This window comes from Budorcas taxicolor, chromosome 20, assembly GCF_023091745.1.
Source record: "Budorcas taxicolor isolate Tak-1 chromosome 20, Takin1.1, whole genome shotgun sequence".
In the NCBI taxonomy this organism is placed as follows: domain Eukaryota; kingdom Metazoa; phylum Chordata; class Mammalia; order Artiodactyla; family Bovidae; genus Budorcas; species Budorcas taxicolor.
Window position 1 is genome coordinate 48236830 of NC_068929.1, and position 16789 is coordinate 48253618.

At 35.3% G+C, this 16789-nt stretch overlaps 1 pseudogene; it reads right to left on the reverse strand.

The window, feature by feature from the left end:
- Window positions 1–8563: 8563 nt before the first annotated feature.
- On the reverse strand, window positions 8564–9292 carry LOC128066025 (MAPK-interacting and spindle-stabilizing protein-like; annotated as a pseudogene).
- Window positions 9293–16789: the final 7497 nt, after the last annotated feature.

Genomic DNA, 16789 nt, shown 5'->3' on the forward strand with positions numbered 1-16789 from the left:
ACAGGTCATGTCTGGTATTCCCATCTCTTGAAGAATTTTTCACAGTTTATTGTGATCCACATAGTCAAATGCTTTGGTATAGTCAATGAAACAGAAGTGGATATCTTTCTGAAATTCTCTTGCTTTTTCGATAATCCAACAGAGGTTGTCAATTTGATCTCTGGTTCCTCTACCTTTTCTAAATCCAGCTCGAATATCTGGAAGTTTTAGTTTCTCATACTGTTAAAGCCTGGCTTGGAGAATTTTGAGCATTACTTTTGTAGTGTGTGAGATGAGTGTAGTAGTTTGAACATTCCTTGGCATTGATTTTCTTTGGGATTGGAATGAAAACTGACCTTTTCCAGTCCTGCGCCCACTGTTGAGTTTGCCAAATTTGCTGGCAAATTGATTGCAGCACTTTCACAGCATCATCTTTTAAATAGCTCTGCTGTAATTCCTTCACCTCCACTAGTTTTGTTCATAGTGATGTTTCCTAAGGTCCACTTGACCTCACACTCCAGGACGTCTGGTTCTAGGTAAGTGATCACACCATTGTGGTTATCTGGGTTATTAAGACCTTTTTTGTATAGTTCTTCTGTGTATTCTTGCCATTTCTTGGTTACATAAGAATATATGCAATATATGTAAATATATGTAAATATGAACTAGAGTTATACATGTATTATTTAATCTGAGATTTGTCTGTCATTAATCATAAAATAGTGACTGGTTAGTTTCAGGATACAAGATGAAAAGTGATAGAGGGCTTAAGTGTAAGCCATGTTGTATTCAAGCTATATACATATCTTTTGAAAAGTTCTAACAGTGTAAATAATTCATTACATGATTTTATTTTAATCAGCCAGTTTTAAAGTTATTTTATTTATTATTATTATATCTTCTTTAATTTCACTAGTAGCATTCCTTCATTGATTTTATATAGCTCTCTAAGAAAAAAATTTTCTCAAAATCTTGTTAGTAAATGTCTCTCAGTTTATGTTATCTTTACCATAACTGAAATGAATTGCTTTAAGTAATCTACTTTCAAAAAGAAGCTGCTGTCAATGTATAGACAATCCTTAACTCACTCCCTAGATTTTTCTACTATATTTATTGTCTTGTATACATATTGCAAAATTTTATTTTTTACAAACTTTATCTTTCATTTGTCCCCAACAAATATAATATATTTGACCACTTTTCATCCTCTTCAACCATTATCATAGTTATACTAAATCACTCCAATTGTGCTTCTTGAAAAAAAAAAGTTAACCTTCTTATGTTGGTTTTTGAAATAGAATTTCTCAGTACAAATGTCAGTGGTTTCTTTCTTCATAGAAACCAAATATTGGCTAAAATGGAGGATAAAAAGGTTTTTTGATAATACTGTCCTTTAATATTCCTGCATGTGTAATTTCCTACAAATTTTAATGCCTCTGAAAAGTTATAGAATAGTTTTTACTAAGGAAAATAAAGTCCACAAGAATTTATATCAGACTTGTCCTTTGGTTGCAATATATGTAATGCATTTGGCTTTAGCTATGAGTCTGTTAAGCTTATATTTCAAACATATTAGCTTGAAATTCTATTCCATCTTTGAGAAAAATAAGATATTAAACATAGTCTCTGAAATTGTTCTTTGATACAAGACTTTATATCCAGAGGAAACAGTACATGTGGGATGCTTCTCCTTCACTTTGTTATATATATTGAATAAAAGCATTTTTGAAAACATTTTGAAAGATATTACAGGATAAATGAGAAAACTCCATAAACACTATAAAATAAGAATAGGTCGAGATCAGTGATTTCTACTGGCCTATATCTATCTGTAGGTATAGATGAATATAAATCTTCTTTTCTGCTGTATATTTTTGTTCTGAACATAATATGTGGAGGTGAAGGCAATTTAAAGATTTTAGTAGACCTAAAATATATTTCTAGAAATACATTTTCATACATGTATAGTTAATTAATTTTATTAGGCCACAGTTTTTAACAAATGTTTCTTAGTTTATATAATATATATGCACTGAAATATTTCAATTTTTTTATAACTATTTTTACAGAGAGAAGGCAGTGGCACCCCACTCCAGTACTACTGCCTGGAAAATCCCATGGACAGAGGAGCCTGGTGGGCTGCTGTCCATGGGGTTGCTAGGAGTCGGACACGACTGAGTGACTTCACTTTTACTTTTCACTTTCATGCATTGGAGAAGGAAATGGTAACCCACTCCTGTGTTCTTGCCTGGAGAATCCCAGGGACAGGGAGCCTGGTGGGCTGCCATCTCTGGTGTCGCACAGAGTCGGACACGACTGAGGTGATGCAGCAGCAGAAATCTGCATGAGGAAGATTTAGAGACTAGAATAATCTCTACCTCAGATTCAATATTTCAGAGGCCCTTTTTCTAAAAGATTTTATAACACTATATAAAAGCCAAAATCTAAATTAGGTTTGGGTTAATTCTTGTGGCAAAATATTAACTTCAAAGCTATTTTAAAAAGAGAAAGAAAATATTGTTTATGAAGTTGGTCATTTAACTAATCTTGTTATCACTTCTGTAAGAGTCACAGTTTTGGATTATATTCTTATGAAAGGGAAAACATTAGAATAATACTTTTTGATATGTGAGGCCTTGGATAAAGGAGCATTGCAATGTTAGGATAATCTCAGCTAAGGCCCGTAAGAATGCTGTAATAAACCTGCTTGGTTTCCCTTTGGAAGCAAAGAAGTATCTGTGACAGGTAGATAATTATCCACAACTCTTTACTTCCTATTTATGTTATAATTATGTGATGCTGCAATGCCTACTTCTAGTTACATGGGCTTGGACATGTAAAGGAATACGGTTGTATAATTCTAGCTGAAACTTTAAAACATATGTAAATTTTTTGTCAGTTTTCTCAAGTTTGCCAGGTGAAAAGCATGCCCTCAGGGAGCCATTGTTCCTTCTGCTTGATATTCAGAATTAAGACTCGTGGATCATAGAGACACATAAGAGACACCAACGCATTGAATGACATAGAAGAAATGAATAAATTCCTAGTTACCTATAACCTACCAAGACCAACTCATGAAGAAATGGAAAATCTGAACACACTAATAATTGATAAGGAGATTGAATCAGAATATTTTCTAAGTAAAATCTTGGCTCTACTCTTTGGCATCTCCTTAACCAAAGTTTCTCAAACTTCATTTAGAGTAGGAATTAGATTTCTAAATGTTATTGCCTGTTTATTAATTTTATGGTATTGAGTGTTTCCCTTAAAGTATTTCATATTTTATTTGGTTTTACTGAGAATGTTTAATGATGTTAACTATATTTTATTAAAATTTAAATAATGTCTATTTTATTTTTAAGAGACTTAAACCATAATATAAAGTCTATAACAAATGGTTCTATTCCTTAGCATAATGGACCTTGCCATAAACACAAGAAAATAAGATTGACTATATTTGTAAGTATGAAAAAGAACACTTTAAACTTTTTGGGTTTTTTTGGACTTAAAGGAACCCAATTTTATAGTCTCAAATGTTTCTATATAAACCTATTCTACTTACCCAGAGGCAATTTTTTTTGTTCTAAAATTCCTTGAACTATGCAATAACAGTGTTAGTTGCTCAGTCATATCCAACTCTTTGTGACCCCATGGACTATAGCCCACCAGGCTCCTTTGTCCTTGGACTTCTCCCAGCAAGAATATTGGAGTGGGTAGCCATTCCCTTCTCCAGAGGATCTACCTGATCCAGGGATCAAACCTGGGTCTCCCACATTGCAGGCAGATTCTTTACCATCTGAACCGCCAGGGAAGCCGTGCAATAATGTTAACAGTTACATTAGAAAATCTTTCAAAATAATCTTAAATTTATAAAAATATTTTATGAGTTTTGTATTTGCAGTTTTTATTTTGATGAGTAAAAACTCTAACCTATTCAATATTAACTCATGTGTCTATGGATCTAAAGAAATTATAAAAATATATTATCAACTGTATTTTCGCTAAGGTAGTCAAGCCTTGAGGCAATGGATTCTATAAAATTTTAGAAATTTGGCATTATATCTCTCAATAATATATATTCATCATATCAAGGGAAATTTTTAAAGAGATTGGATATAATGTTTGACATTCTAACTCTTTCTTGACAAAATTGCCTTAATAGTAGCAAAAAGAGGTGGATTTTCACAATATCTTATAAAATGACTTAAATAATAACACTGTTTATTACTTACACAGCAAGTATTCTGGAGACAGGTATGTTCAAATTAATTACTTTATCTAAGAACAATAATTCTGGAAGTCCCAGAGAGAATCCCATGCGTGCATTTATATGGCCTTGGCATGTATTAGTTAATTATATTAGACTTTAAACTAATTTCTTTTTACCTCTAGGTCTGGAGGAGGGGCTCAATTTTCTTAAGGACATTACCATACCTTATCTTGGAAATTCAGGATCTATTACTAAAGAAGAAAATACAGCATGTCTTTGGATTGAACACTGAATAGTGTCTGAAACTTGAGATTATTTTGGAGGCTTAAACACAAATATATATTTTTTAATTTTTGTTTTCTTTTTATAATTTTGTAAATGAAGATTATTAACTGTTTGCTGTGATTTAAAATAAAATTCAGTCCAGTTCAGTTCAGTCGCTCAGTCGTGTCCGACTCTTTGCAACCCCATGAATCGCACCATGCCAGGACTCCCTGTCCATGACCATCTCCCAGAGTTCACTCAGATTCACGTCCATCGAGTCAGTGATGCCATCCAGCCATCTCATCCTCTGTCATCCCCTTCTCCTCCTGCCGCCAATCCCTCTCAGCATCAAAGTATTTTCCAATGAGTCAACTCTGCATGAGATGGCCAAAATACTGGAGTTTCAGCTTTAGCATCATTTCTTCCAAAGAAATCCCAGGGCTGATCTCCTTCAGAATGGACTGGTTGGATCTCCTTGCAGTCCAAGGGACTCTCAAGAGTCTTCTCCAACACCACAGTTCAAAAGCATCAATTCTTCAGCACTCAACCTTCTTCACAGTCCAATTCTCACATCCATACATGACTACTGGAAAAACCATAGCCTTGACTAGACGGATCTTCTTCGGCAAAGTAATGTCTCTGCTTTTGAATAATAAATCCAAATGATCTCACTTATTCCCTATTCTGGTACATAATTTACAAAATATTTTAAGCCAATATATATATTTTAAGCTAGTGTGTGTGTATGTGTGTGTGTGTATATATATATATATATATATATATATATATATATATAATATTTATACTAATGACAAGAAATAAACATCCATTTATGATAAAAACTCTCCAGAAAGCAGGAATAGAAGGAATATACCTCAACATAATAAAAGCTCTATATGACAAACCCACAGCAAACATTATCCTCAATGGTGAAAAATTGAAAGCATTTCCCCTAAAGTCAGGAACAAGACAAGGGTGCCCACTTTCACTGCTAATATTCAACATAGTTCTGGAAGTTTTGGCCACAGCAATCAGAGCAGAAAAAGAAATAAAAGGAATCAAAATTGGAAAACAAGAAGTAAAACTCTCTGTTTGCAGATGACATGATCCTCTACATAGAAAACCTGAAACACTCCATCAGAAAATTACTAGAGCTAATCAATGAATATAGTAAAGTTGCAGGATATAAAATCAACACACAGAAATCCCTTGCATTCCTATACACTAATAATGAGAAAGTAGAAAAAGAAATTAAGGAAACAATTCCATTCACCATTGCAACAAAAAGAATAAAATACTTAGGAATATATCTATCTAAAGAAACTAAAGACCTATATATAGAAAACTATAAAACACTGGTTAAAGAAATCAAAGAGGACACTAATAGATGGAGAAATATATCATGTTCATGGATTGGAAGAATCAATATAGTGAAAATGAGTATACGGACCAAAGTAATCTACAGATTCAATGCAATCCCTATCAAGCTACCAGCCATATTTTTCACAGAACTAGAACAAATAATTTCAAGATTTGCATGGAAATACAAAAAAACCTCGAATAGCCAAAGCAGTCTTGAGGAAGAAGAATGGAACTGGAGGAATCAACTTGCCTGACTTAAGGCTCTACTACAAAGCCACAGTTATCAAGACAGTATGGTACTGGCACAAAGACAGAAATATAGATCAATGGAACAAAATAGAAAGCCCAGAGATAAATCCACACACCTATGGACACCTTATCTTCGACAAAGGAGGCAATACAATGGAGTAAAGACAATCTCTTTAACAAGTGGTGCTGGGAAAACTGGTCAACCACTTGTAAAAGAATGAAACTGGAACACTTCTAACACCATACACAAAAGTAAAATTAAAATGGAATGAAGATCTAAACGTAAGACCAGAAACTATAAAACTGTTAGAGGAGAACATAGGCAAAACACTATCCGACATACATCACAGCAGGATCCTCTATGATCCACCTCACAGAATACTGGAAATAAAAGCAAAAATAAACAAATGGGATCTAATTAAAATTAAAAGCTTCTGCACAACAAAAGAAACTATAAGCAAAGTGAAAAGACAGCCTTCTGAATGGGAGAAAATAATAGTAAATGAAGCAACTGACAAACAACTAATCTCAAAAATATACAAGCAACTTATGCAGCTCAATTCCAGAATAATAAACGGCCCAATCAAATAATGGGTCAAAGAACTAAATAGACATTTCTCCAAAGAAGACATACGGATGGCTAACAAACACATGAAAAGATGCTCAACATCACTCATTATTAGAGAAATGCAAATCAAAACCACAAGGAGGTACCATTTCACACCACTCAGAATGGCTGCGATCCAAAAGTCTGCAAGTAATAAATGCTGGAGAGGGTGTGTAGAAAAGGGAACCCTCTTACACTGTTGGTGGGAATGCAAACTAGTACAGCCACTATGGAGAACAGTGTGGAGATTCCTTAAAAAATTGCAAATAGAACTTTCATATGACCCAGCAATCCCACTGCTGGGCATACGCACCGAGGAAACCAGAATTGAAAGAGATACATGTACCCCAATGTTCATCACAATACTGTTTATAATAGCCAGTACATGGAAACAACCTAGATGTCCATCAGCAGATGAAGGGATAAGAAAGCTGTGGTACATATACACAACGGAGTATTACTCAGCCATTAAAAAGAACACATTTGAATCAGTTCTAATGAGATGGATGAAACTGGAGTCTATTATACAGAGTGAAGTAAGCCAGAAAGAAAAACACCAACACAGTATACTATCACATATATATGGAATTTAGAAAAATGGTAATGATGACCCTGTATGCGAGACAGCAAAAGAGACACATATGTATAGAATGGACTTTTGGACTCTGAGGGAGAGGGAGATGGTGGGATGATTTGGAAGAATGGCATTGAAACATGTATACTATCATGTAAGAAACGAATTCCAGTCTAGGTTCGATACAGGATACAGGATGCTTGGGGAACTCATGTACAACCGTGGTGGATTCATGTCAATGAATGGCAAAACCAATACAGTATTGTAAAGTAAAATAAAGTAAAAATAAAAATTAAAAAAAAAAATAAAGGAAATCAATCCTGGAAAAAAAAAAAAGCACTTTATTAAGATTTTCTCTCTTACAGTTGAAGTGGATGGTTGATTAATCTGGATGGAGATCTGATTCATACTTTGTTAAGAATAAATGTTTTTTTTCCCCCCCCTAAGGAGACTCTGACCCTGCTCAAGACAATGTCCTCAATTGTGATGTCAACCTCATTCCAGATTGGCTGGCAGTAAAACACATATTACACATAACTGGCGATGCAGAAGAGTTATATAATTTTGAACTTAATACTGCTAAAGATCTAACAAAATCTTGCCTGAGAAACATTTGGACAGTTGCATGAAAGATGGACAACATTACACATTCAGAGACATGGATTCTCTAAAAATCTACCTCTATATGTAACCAGACTGGCAGAAATTACTTTTGTTGAACTTTGTGCTTTGTTGTGGTTCTGTAAAATATTACTGAGAAATGTTAAAACAAACAAACAAACAAAAATGTCCAGTGAAACACATCTCTGAGTTTATCTCAAGGATGTTGTTGAGGACACTGCTTACTACATTAGAAAATTTTTGGGGATCTTGGGGGATTTTTTTCTGGTTTAATATAGGAACACTTTTGCTTTCATCCTTTTAAATACTTTACCTAAATTTGCCTGAAGCTTGAAATTTACTTTTATTTTATAAACACACATCCTTTTTTTTTTTTTTTAAGGTTTTTTTTGTTTAGATCTTCCATCTCAAACTGGAAACAATATTTCAGTTGTGCTCGTGGGAATATTGTGTGTGTGTGTGTGAAAGTCATTCAATTGTGTCCGACTCTTTGTGACTCCATGGACTCTAGCCTGCCAGGCTACTCTGTCCATGGGGATTCTCCAGGCCAGAATACTCTAGTGGGTAGCCCATTCACTTCTCAAGGGGATCTTCTCAACCTAAGAATCAAACCCAGGTCTCCCACATTGCAATTGGTTTCTTTACTGTCTGCGCCACCAGGGAAACCCTGTGGGAATATTAATGCATGTTAAATGAATTAAACATTTGCATGGGCACCGCCAGGCATCTGAGTGACACCAGAAGTCCTGAAGTCATTCGGAAAGGATTATAGGGAATGGAATAGAGTCCTGAGAAGGGCTATGATCCTAAAGGGGCAGGATATGGCACTGGTGGTCCCCTGGCTCCTGGTAGAACAGTGCCCCATGGAATAGGTGGTGCTGCCTCTGGTGCTTGGAAGGAGGAGGATCAGAGTATGGCCCTGGAGATGGATGTGGCATATTAGGGGTAGGATACTGCCCTCCCATTCTCAGTACCCACAGTCCAGAATACATGGTTCCCCATGGGCCTAAAGGACCAGATGCATTTGGATCTGTGTGTGCACCATATTGTCTTGGCAGTTCTTGAAAAGACACAAGTCCATGTAAGTTATGGCCCTGTTAACCCAGGGCCTGGCACAGTTAGAGCTGGATAAAGACCCACAGGTTGGGGTGTGATGGCCTAGAAGGAGGAAGGGGGCCCATGGATCCAGGAGGTGGTCTCGTGGGAGGCACAGAGGAAGACATTCTGTTGCTGTGAGTCCAAAATGCAGAGTGGACGGTGTTACACTTGGTGGAGTCCAAGCACATAGAAACTGGAGTACTTGGGTTATTCCAAGGGTTGGAACCCAGCCAACCTTGAGGTTGGCCAGGTTTTGTATTACTCACAGCAGAGGTTTTGGCAGGGTAGGTTCAGGTAGTGCATCTGCCGAGGAAAATTCATGAGACATTTTCCCAGCAGGATCTGAACCTGCAGCAAGGTCTAAAAGCAACGGCTCCCAGGAAACTGTGTGCTGAAGAGCCATCACAGAGGTGCCACTGGTAGAGAGTTGATGAGGTTGGGGGGATTCCTGGGGTGGGTAGGTAACACCACCAGTAGAATCAGCGGCAGGCAGCTCCTCCTTTAAACAAGTGTAAGTAAATGAATAGACTTAATTTTATTCCTATTATAAGAATTCTATTTTTGTTTTGGAATAACAATGAAGTTGATCTCTTTATTTATTTTTTAATATAAATTTATTTATTTTAATTGGAGGCCAATTAATTTGCAATATTGTATTTGTTTTGCCATACATCATCATGAATCCTCCACAGGTGTTTTGCATGAATAAAACTGCTAATGTTGATATGACAATGTTGGTGAGTTTTTCTCACTTATAGACTATGTCACTGCTGTATACTATATTTTCTTGATCTCAAACACTTGTATAGCTATTATTGGAATTGTCATTTTCAAAGCAAGGTTACACTTTTAAAAAACAACTGCAGTGTCTATAAGTTTCAGAGAACATAATGGTGTTTGGTATAAACATTTTAATTTTAATTGCATGACTGAGCAAAATAAGATTTTTATTACTCTTAAAGTCATATTTTATGGAGAAATGATTACATTTCAGAAAACAATTCTATAATCCCAGGGAAACATAATTATAGACATTGTTTTAAAATTGTCACATTGCCACCTACCTTACTTTCTGGAAATTAATAAACAAGCTCTATAACTGTACCTGAAGGATACAGAGAGTTAAACGATGCACTAAAGTTAGCTCTGGTGGATAAATATTAGCTTTTTTGCATATGAATGATACATGTCAAATAGAAAAACAAAACTTGTAGACAAAAATAAAACTTTGAAATTGCTTTTGTAAGATGATTAAGTAGTACTAGCACTGAGGTGTGTAGATGAAGCTTTTTAATTCTATTTTAGTGATTACTCTGAGTTTTTATTGTAACTTCTTGATGGGTAGTTGCTAATTAGTATTTTAGTAAATAAAATAAAAGTCATTTTTGATAGTTTTCAGCAAAATAAAATAAATTACTTTATTTTATTAACATCTTGGCTGGAAACAATTTCTTTATCTTCAAACTACAATCAGCTCCTAAATATGCATGTACTTATAGATACATATATACATATATGATGCTTATCATTTCTTTAGTATATATTTAATTTGAAATATATTTCCTTAGGTAATACTTATCATTTTAAATGTTATATGCTACCTATCTAAATTACTTTGAACTCTAGGTTAGACGTTACAGTTGTTCAGTCACTAAGTCATGTCTGACTCTTTGCAACCCCATGGACTAGAGCATGCCAGGCTTCCCTGCCCTTCACCAACTCCCAGAGTTTAATCAAGTTATGTCCATTGAGTCAACAATGCTAAACAACCAACTCATTCTGCCCTCCCCTTCTCCTGCCTTCAATTGTTCCCAGCATCAGAGTCTTTTCCAATGACTCAACTCTTCACATCAGGTGGCCAAAGTGTTGGAGCTTCAATTTTAGCAACAGTCCTTGCAAAGAATATTCAGAGATGATTTCCATTAGGATTAACTGGTTTGATCTCCTTGCAGTCCAAAGCACTCTCAAGAGTCTTCTCCAACACCACAATCTGAAAGCATCACTTCTTCAGTGCACAGCCTTCTCTATGGTCCAATTCTCACAACTGTTCCTGTGAAATTAAAAGACACTATCTCCTTGCAAGGAAAGTTTTGACAAAGTTAGACAGCATATTAAAAAACAGAGATATCACTTTGCCAGCAATGGTCTGTAGAGTCAAAGCTATGGTTTTTCCAGTAGTCATGTACAGATGTGAGAGATGTTGCAGACATAATATTAATTGGAATATACAGGCCACCAATACCCGATAAATTAAACAGAAGAGAGAAGCACAAATAAGTGGCGAGAATGGATGTTATGAAGGATGGTTCATGTGATAAATAGAAGGTTCTCTGTGAGTAAAAACATCAGTTTTTTTGGATGTCTTCCAGATGAAAAAGGATATGTAAAAGTAAAATGTAATACAGATTTGCTATTTCTAAGACTGTGGAAGATGTCCTTTACAGCTTGAACATGAACTTTGAATAAGGGTGTGGTCAGACCAAGTGAAGTGAAAATAGCTCAGCCATGTCTGACTTTTTGTGACCCCATGGACTATAGAGTTCATGGAATTCTCCAGGCCAGAATACTGGAGTGGGTAGCGTTTCTCTTAGCCAGGGGACCTTCCCAACCCAGGGATTGAAATCAGGTCTCCCACACTGCAGGTGGATTCTTTACCAGCTGAGCCATAAGGGAAGCCCAAGAATACTGGAGTGGGTAGCCTCTCCCTTCTCCAGCAGAGTGATCAGACCAAACACAGATGTAAAAGGAATTATGCTCTAGGATACTGGTGATTCTGTCATTAAGTTTACACAACACTGAGAGAAATGAGGAATTGCAAATGCATTTTAGAAGACCACAATAGCTGCAGTGTAAAACATGAATGGATGGACACAAAACAGTGAAAGGGAAAACTGTTTAAGAATATGTGCTAATCATCCAAGAAATAAATTATAGTTTGCTATATATCACTGGCTTAAAATTCACCATTCAATAAAATGAAGATCATGGCTTCTGGTTCCAACACTTCATGGCAAATAGATGCGGGAAAACTGGAAACAGTGGTGGATTTAATTTTATTGGGCTTCAAAATCACTGTGGATGGTGATTGCAACCACAAAATTAAAAGACTTCTTGGAAGAAAAGCTATGACAAACCTAAACAGAGTATTAAAATGTAGAGACATCACTTTGCTGACAGAGGTCTGTATAGTTGAATCTATGGTTTTTCCAGTAATCATGTATAGATGTTAGAATTCTGAAGGACGAACAATTGATGCTTTCTAATTGTGGTTCTGGAGAAGTCTGTTGAGAGTTCCTTGGAGAGCACTGACTGGAGGTCAAAGAGGTCAATCCTAAGGGAAATCAACCCTGAATATTCACTGGAAGGACTGATGCTGAAGCTCAAGCTCCAATATTTGTCCATCTGATGCAAAGAGTGAACTTATTGGAGAAGACCCAGATGCTGGGAAAAATTGAGGGCAAGAGGAGAAGGGGGCGACAGAGGTTGGGATGCTTGGATGACATCACTGAATCAATGGAGATGAGTTTGAGCAAACCCTGAGAGATAGTGAAGGACAGGGAAGCCTAGCATGCTTCAGTTCATGAGGTTGCAAAGAATCATGCATGATTTAGAGATTGAACAACAGAAACGATACTGGCAATGAAGAAGGGAAAAAGTAGACAGGCTTGGCAGCTATTTAGGGGGTAAAATTATTTCTAAAAATTAATTGAATATTCAGTGAAGTGAAATGTTAGTCATTCTGTCATGTCCGACTCTTTGTGACCCATGGACTGTAGCCCTCCAGGCTTCTTTGTCCATGGGATTCTCCAGGCAAGAATATTGGATTGGGTTACTATTCCTTTCTCCAGGGGAATATACAGTGGCTGAGGGAAATAGATGAATAAAAGATGTCTTTTAATTACTGATTTAATCATATAAATGAATGGAAGATCATTCAATGAAATAAGAAACATAGAAGTACATAACAATCTTGCCGAAGATAGGATTAGGGGTTCAGTTTGGGGCCTGCTGAGTTAAAGAGAATTGAATACAGTTAGGCATAAATTATACCAAATGATTTCATTTATTTGCAGACACTGAGAACTGATATCAGTTGTGAAATATAGGACAGATAAAAGGAAGATAGTAAAAACAGCTGTAAATCAAAATTAAATTCTACAGATCTGATGTACATCACAGTGTCTATGTTATAGTTAATACTGTGTTGTTTTTGTTCAGTTGCTCAGTCATGTCTGATTCTTTGTGACCCCGTGGACTGCAGCATGCCAGGCCTCCTTGTCCCACACCATCTCCCATAGTTTGCCCAAGTTCATGTTCACTGCATCATTGATGTTGTCCAGCCATCTCATGCTTTGATGCCCTATTTTCCTTCTGCCCTTGATCTTCCTCAGCATCTGGGACTTTTCCAATGAATCGTCTGTTCCCATTAGATGACCAAAATACTGGAGCTTTAGCTTCAACATCAGTCGTTCCAGAGAATATTCAGGGTTGCTCTCCGTTAAGAACAACTGGTTTGATCTCTTTGTTGTCCAAGGGACTTTCAGGAGTCTTCTCCAGTACCACAGTTCGAAGGCATCAATTCTTTGGTGTTTCACCTTTATGGTCCAGCTCTCACAACCATACATGACCACTGGGAAGACCATAGCCTTTACTATACAGACCATATGTCTATTATGCATTATAGTCCATACACCTATTATTATTAGAAGCAAAATTTAATGGCTTATCTTCTGTATTTTACTCAAGGCTTTCAATGAAGTTAACAAATATAATTATTTGTACTCATTACATTTCTTTGATTTCTAATTTTGTGATATTTAATATGTGTGCTATTATAATGAAAAATCATTAAATGTATTAGAATACTGAAAATTCAAGTTGATTTATTTTAGGCCATGAAAACTCAGGCAGAAATTGCAACTGCTATTATTACGAAGTACAGAAATTGATCTGGGATAGTACAGGGAGTTGAAAGCATTATCACAGTGCTAACAGACTAACAGTGATAAGGAAATAAATTGTGGTGGAAGTTTTTTTTTAAAAATAGATTGTGCCTTTGCATTTTAGTAGAAGTCTTATGTTAATAAAGTTGTTTTAGTTAGAAAACTTAAAAAGAAATTATTCCAAAAGTAATAATTAAAATCACTAGTGGCCAAGGTTATTCTTGGTTGAAAAATGTTTATATCTTAAAATTTAAGTTTTGAGTTTAAAAGTTACATATAGAGGGATATATGGAGATATACATATCAACAGCATTATGATTATAGATATAGGAAGCTACATTAAAACATGTAATTTACAACAATCTCTAGATTTAGAAAATGAATTGATAATAGAATGTACAATTGATTTCTTTAAAAGAAAAAATGTAAGCAAATACAATATGTGATTACAGCCTTCTCATGGTGAAGGGGCTTGTCATGGCCACCCAAGATAGATGTGTCATAGTGAAAAGGTCTGATTAACGTGGGTCCACTGGAGGAGGAAATAGCAAACCATTCCAGTATTCTTGCTGCAAGAATGCCATGAACAGTATGAAAAGGCAGAAGATATGACAGAAGAGCCTGGTGTGCTACAAAATATACGGCTGCAGAGAGTTGGACATGACTTAGTGGCTGAATAACTACAACCTATTCAAGGAGTGAGATTTGCTCTCTGTTACATTACTTCTACTTTTAACTATCCCAAGACTGTTTACTGAACAAATATTATGGGCAAGGTAATATTTTTTTTTTTTGTTGCCCTTGCACAAGCTTTTGAAAGACTGAAGAATAAAATGTGAGTAAAACAGAGGTAATGAAATTCAGCTAATTATACCAGCACAAGCAGCTGGAAGTAAGAAAAGCAATACTAAAGGCAGGAAGAATCAGTGATTGATATCCTTGTTGGAAAGATGGATGTGATCAGGCTGAGAGATTCCATCTAAAATTGAATTTCCTGCTACTCAAACAGCTTAATTTCATTTATTTTTTAAACAATATGACCTTGCAGAAAGTGTTTCAAAAGACTATTTTATCTTTTTAAGTTTATAATTTAAAAATGAGGATTTTTTTCCTTGCTTAATTTTGTGTTGTTTTTCTTTGTGCTCTGAGTTGGAAGGAGATAAGCTTTATGTTCCTCACTTAGTGTCAATATATCCAGTATATGTCTTGGGTTGAAAACACAACAAACATGCCTCTCTCTTTGAAGTTTCCATTTGTCTCTCTTTCCCATATTTTCAAGACAGGTATCTCCTGAGAAGACTAAGTGACATAATAGGAGATCAGCAGGAAACGTAAGCGCCATGTTCTGTGTTAATGCATCAAATGTGCCAGCATTAAGAAGAGGAATGACTTCCTGGTATGATGATTAGAATGTGTTTTCAGAAAGAAAGCAGCCCTGTGTGAATTACACTTCTTGCTTAGAGACCAAATGCAGAAATTAAATTGTATTGTTAAAGTACTTTCCACAGAGACATAAAAATCTGCTTTCTGTTTTCATAGCATAATATTATAGGCTGCTAATGAATTCTTCTTTGCTTATCTTTTCCAATCCTGTGGGATGTCTTAAGTTGAAAATTACATACTGATTAGTGAAGGAAGCTGAGTTAAGTACTAAGGAGTGCTTTCAGAATCTATATAATTAAATGATCACAGACCAAGAGTTAAGCACTAGAGGGAATATTTACACTATTTTTTGGTGATGACACGAAATCTGTTATACAGAAGATAAAGAAAACAGGAAGCAATATTTGATTTCTACAGTTATTCACTTGAGACTGGTTATATAAATAGATATTCTTGGGCACCCCTATAAAAGTTAAAACATAGGAATCAATCTTTGAGAGACTTCCAAAATTGTATTTGTTCATTAAATATGTTCATTGAGTGGCAAACATGTTTGATGTAGATTATAGCAAGATACGGCCATTACTTTCAAAGATACTAAGCACTGTGGGGCAGGAGATTATCTTAACAATAAAATGAACAAAATTAAGCAATGCTTAACTGACAGATTTTATATAAGAGCATTAAGAGGAGAAAGGTATGACTTTAGGTGAAAAGAATAAAAAATAGGAGAAATGTATGCTTTTTAGAAAAGGTTGTTGTTGTTGTTGTTGTTTTTTGGATTGTGCATCTGCCAGAAGAGTATGCAATTTACTGAAATTAAGAAGAATTGGGGGAAAAGCAAATCTTGACAGTTGTAACAAAAAATTCTTTTGTGGTATGCTTAATTGCACACTTCTACTAAATATTAAAGGTGAACCCCTGACCCAAAGACAATCAATCAACAGATTGATCATGATCAATGATTTATTCTACCAAGAGGTTAGTCTTTCTAACTGAGCTGAGCTATCTAGAAAAGTGAAAAAGTGAGTGTTAGTCGCTTAGTCATGTCTGAATCTTTATTTATTGTACTTACTTCAGTTTATTATACTTCAAAATTGTTTATTCTCTAAAGCACTCCAAATGCATTCATGTCCCCCGCACCATGAAATACGCTAAAAAACAGGATAGATGATTCAAAAAGGCATACTCAGAAATGGTGTCATTTCATGTAAATGTGCTTTGACTAAACAAGTAAAATGCCTATTTTTAAAATTTTTAGAGGTTATTTAATTGAGTGTTTCTTTTATAATTGGTACTTAGAGAAATGACTCATAAAACTCAAGGTATAAGCTTAATGTCTATTAAGAATTGAATCATATGCATTTTCTGGCCCGGTATTGACTATAATTAATGTGTCTTCATAACTTGGACTATCAGATTTTTAGAAACATGAAGTAGTTGAGGATCAAAATCTATGATTCTCTGCACTTCCTTTCACAGATTGTATAACACCCCTT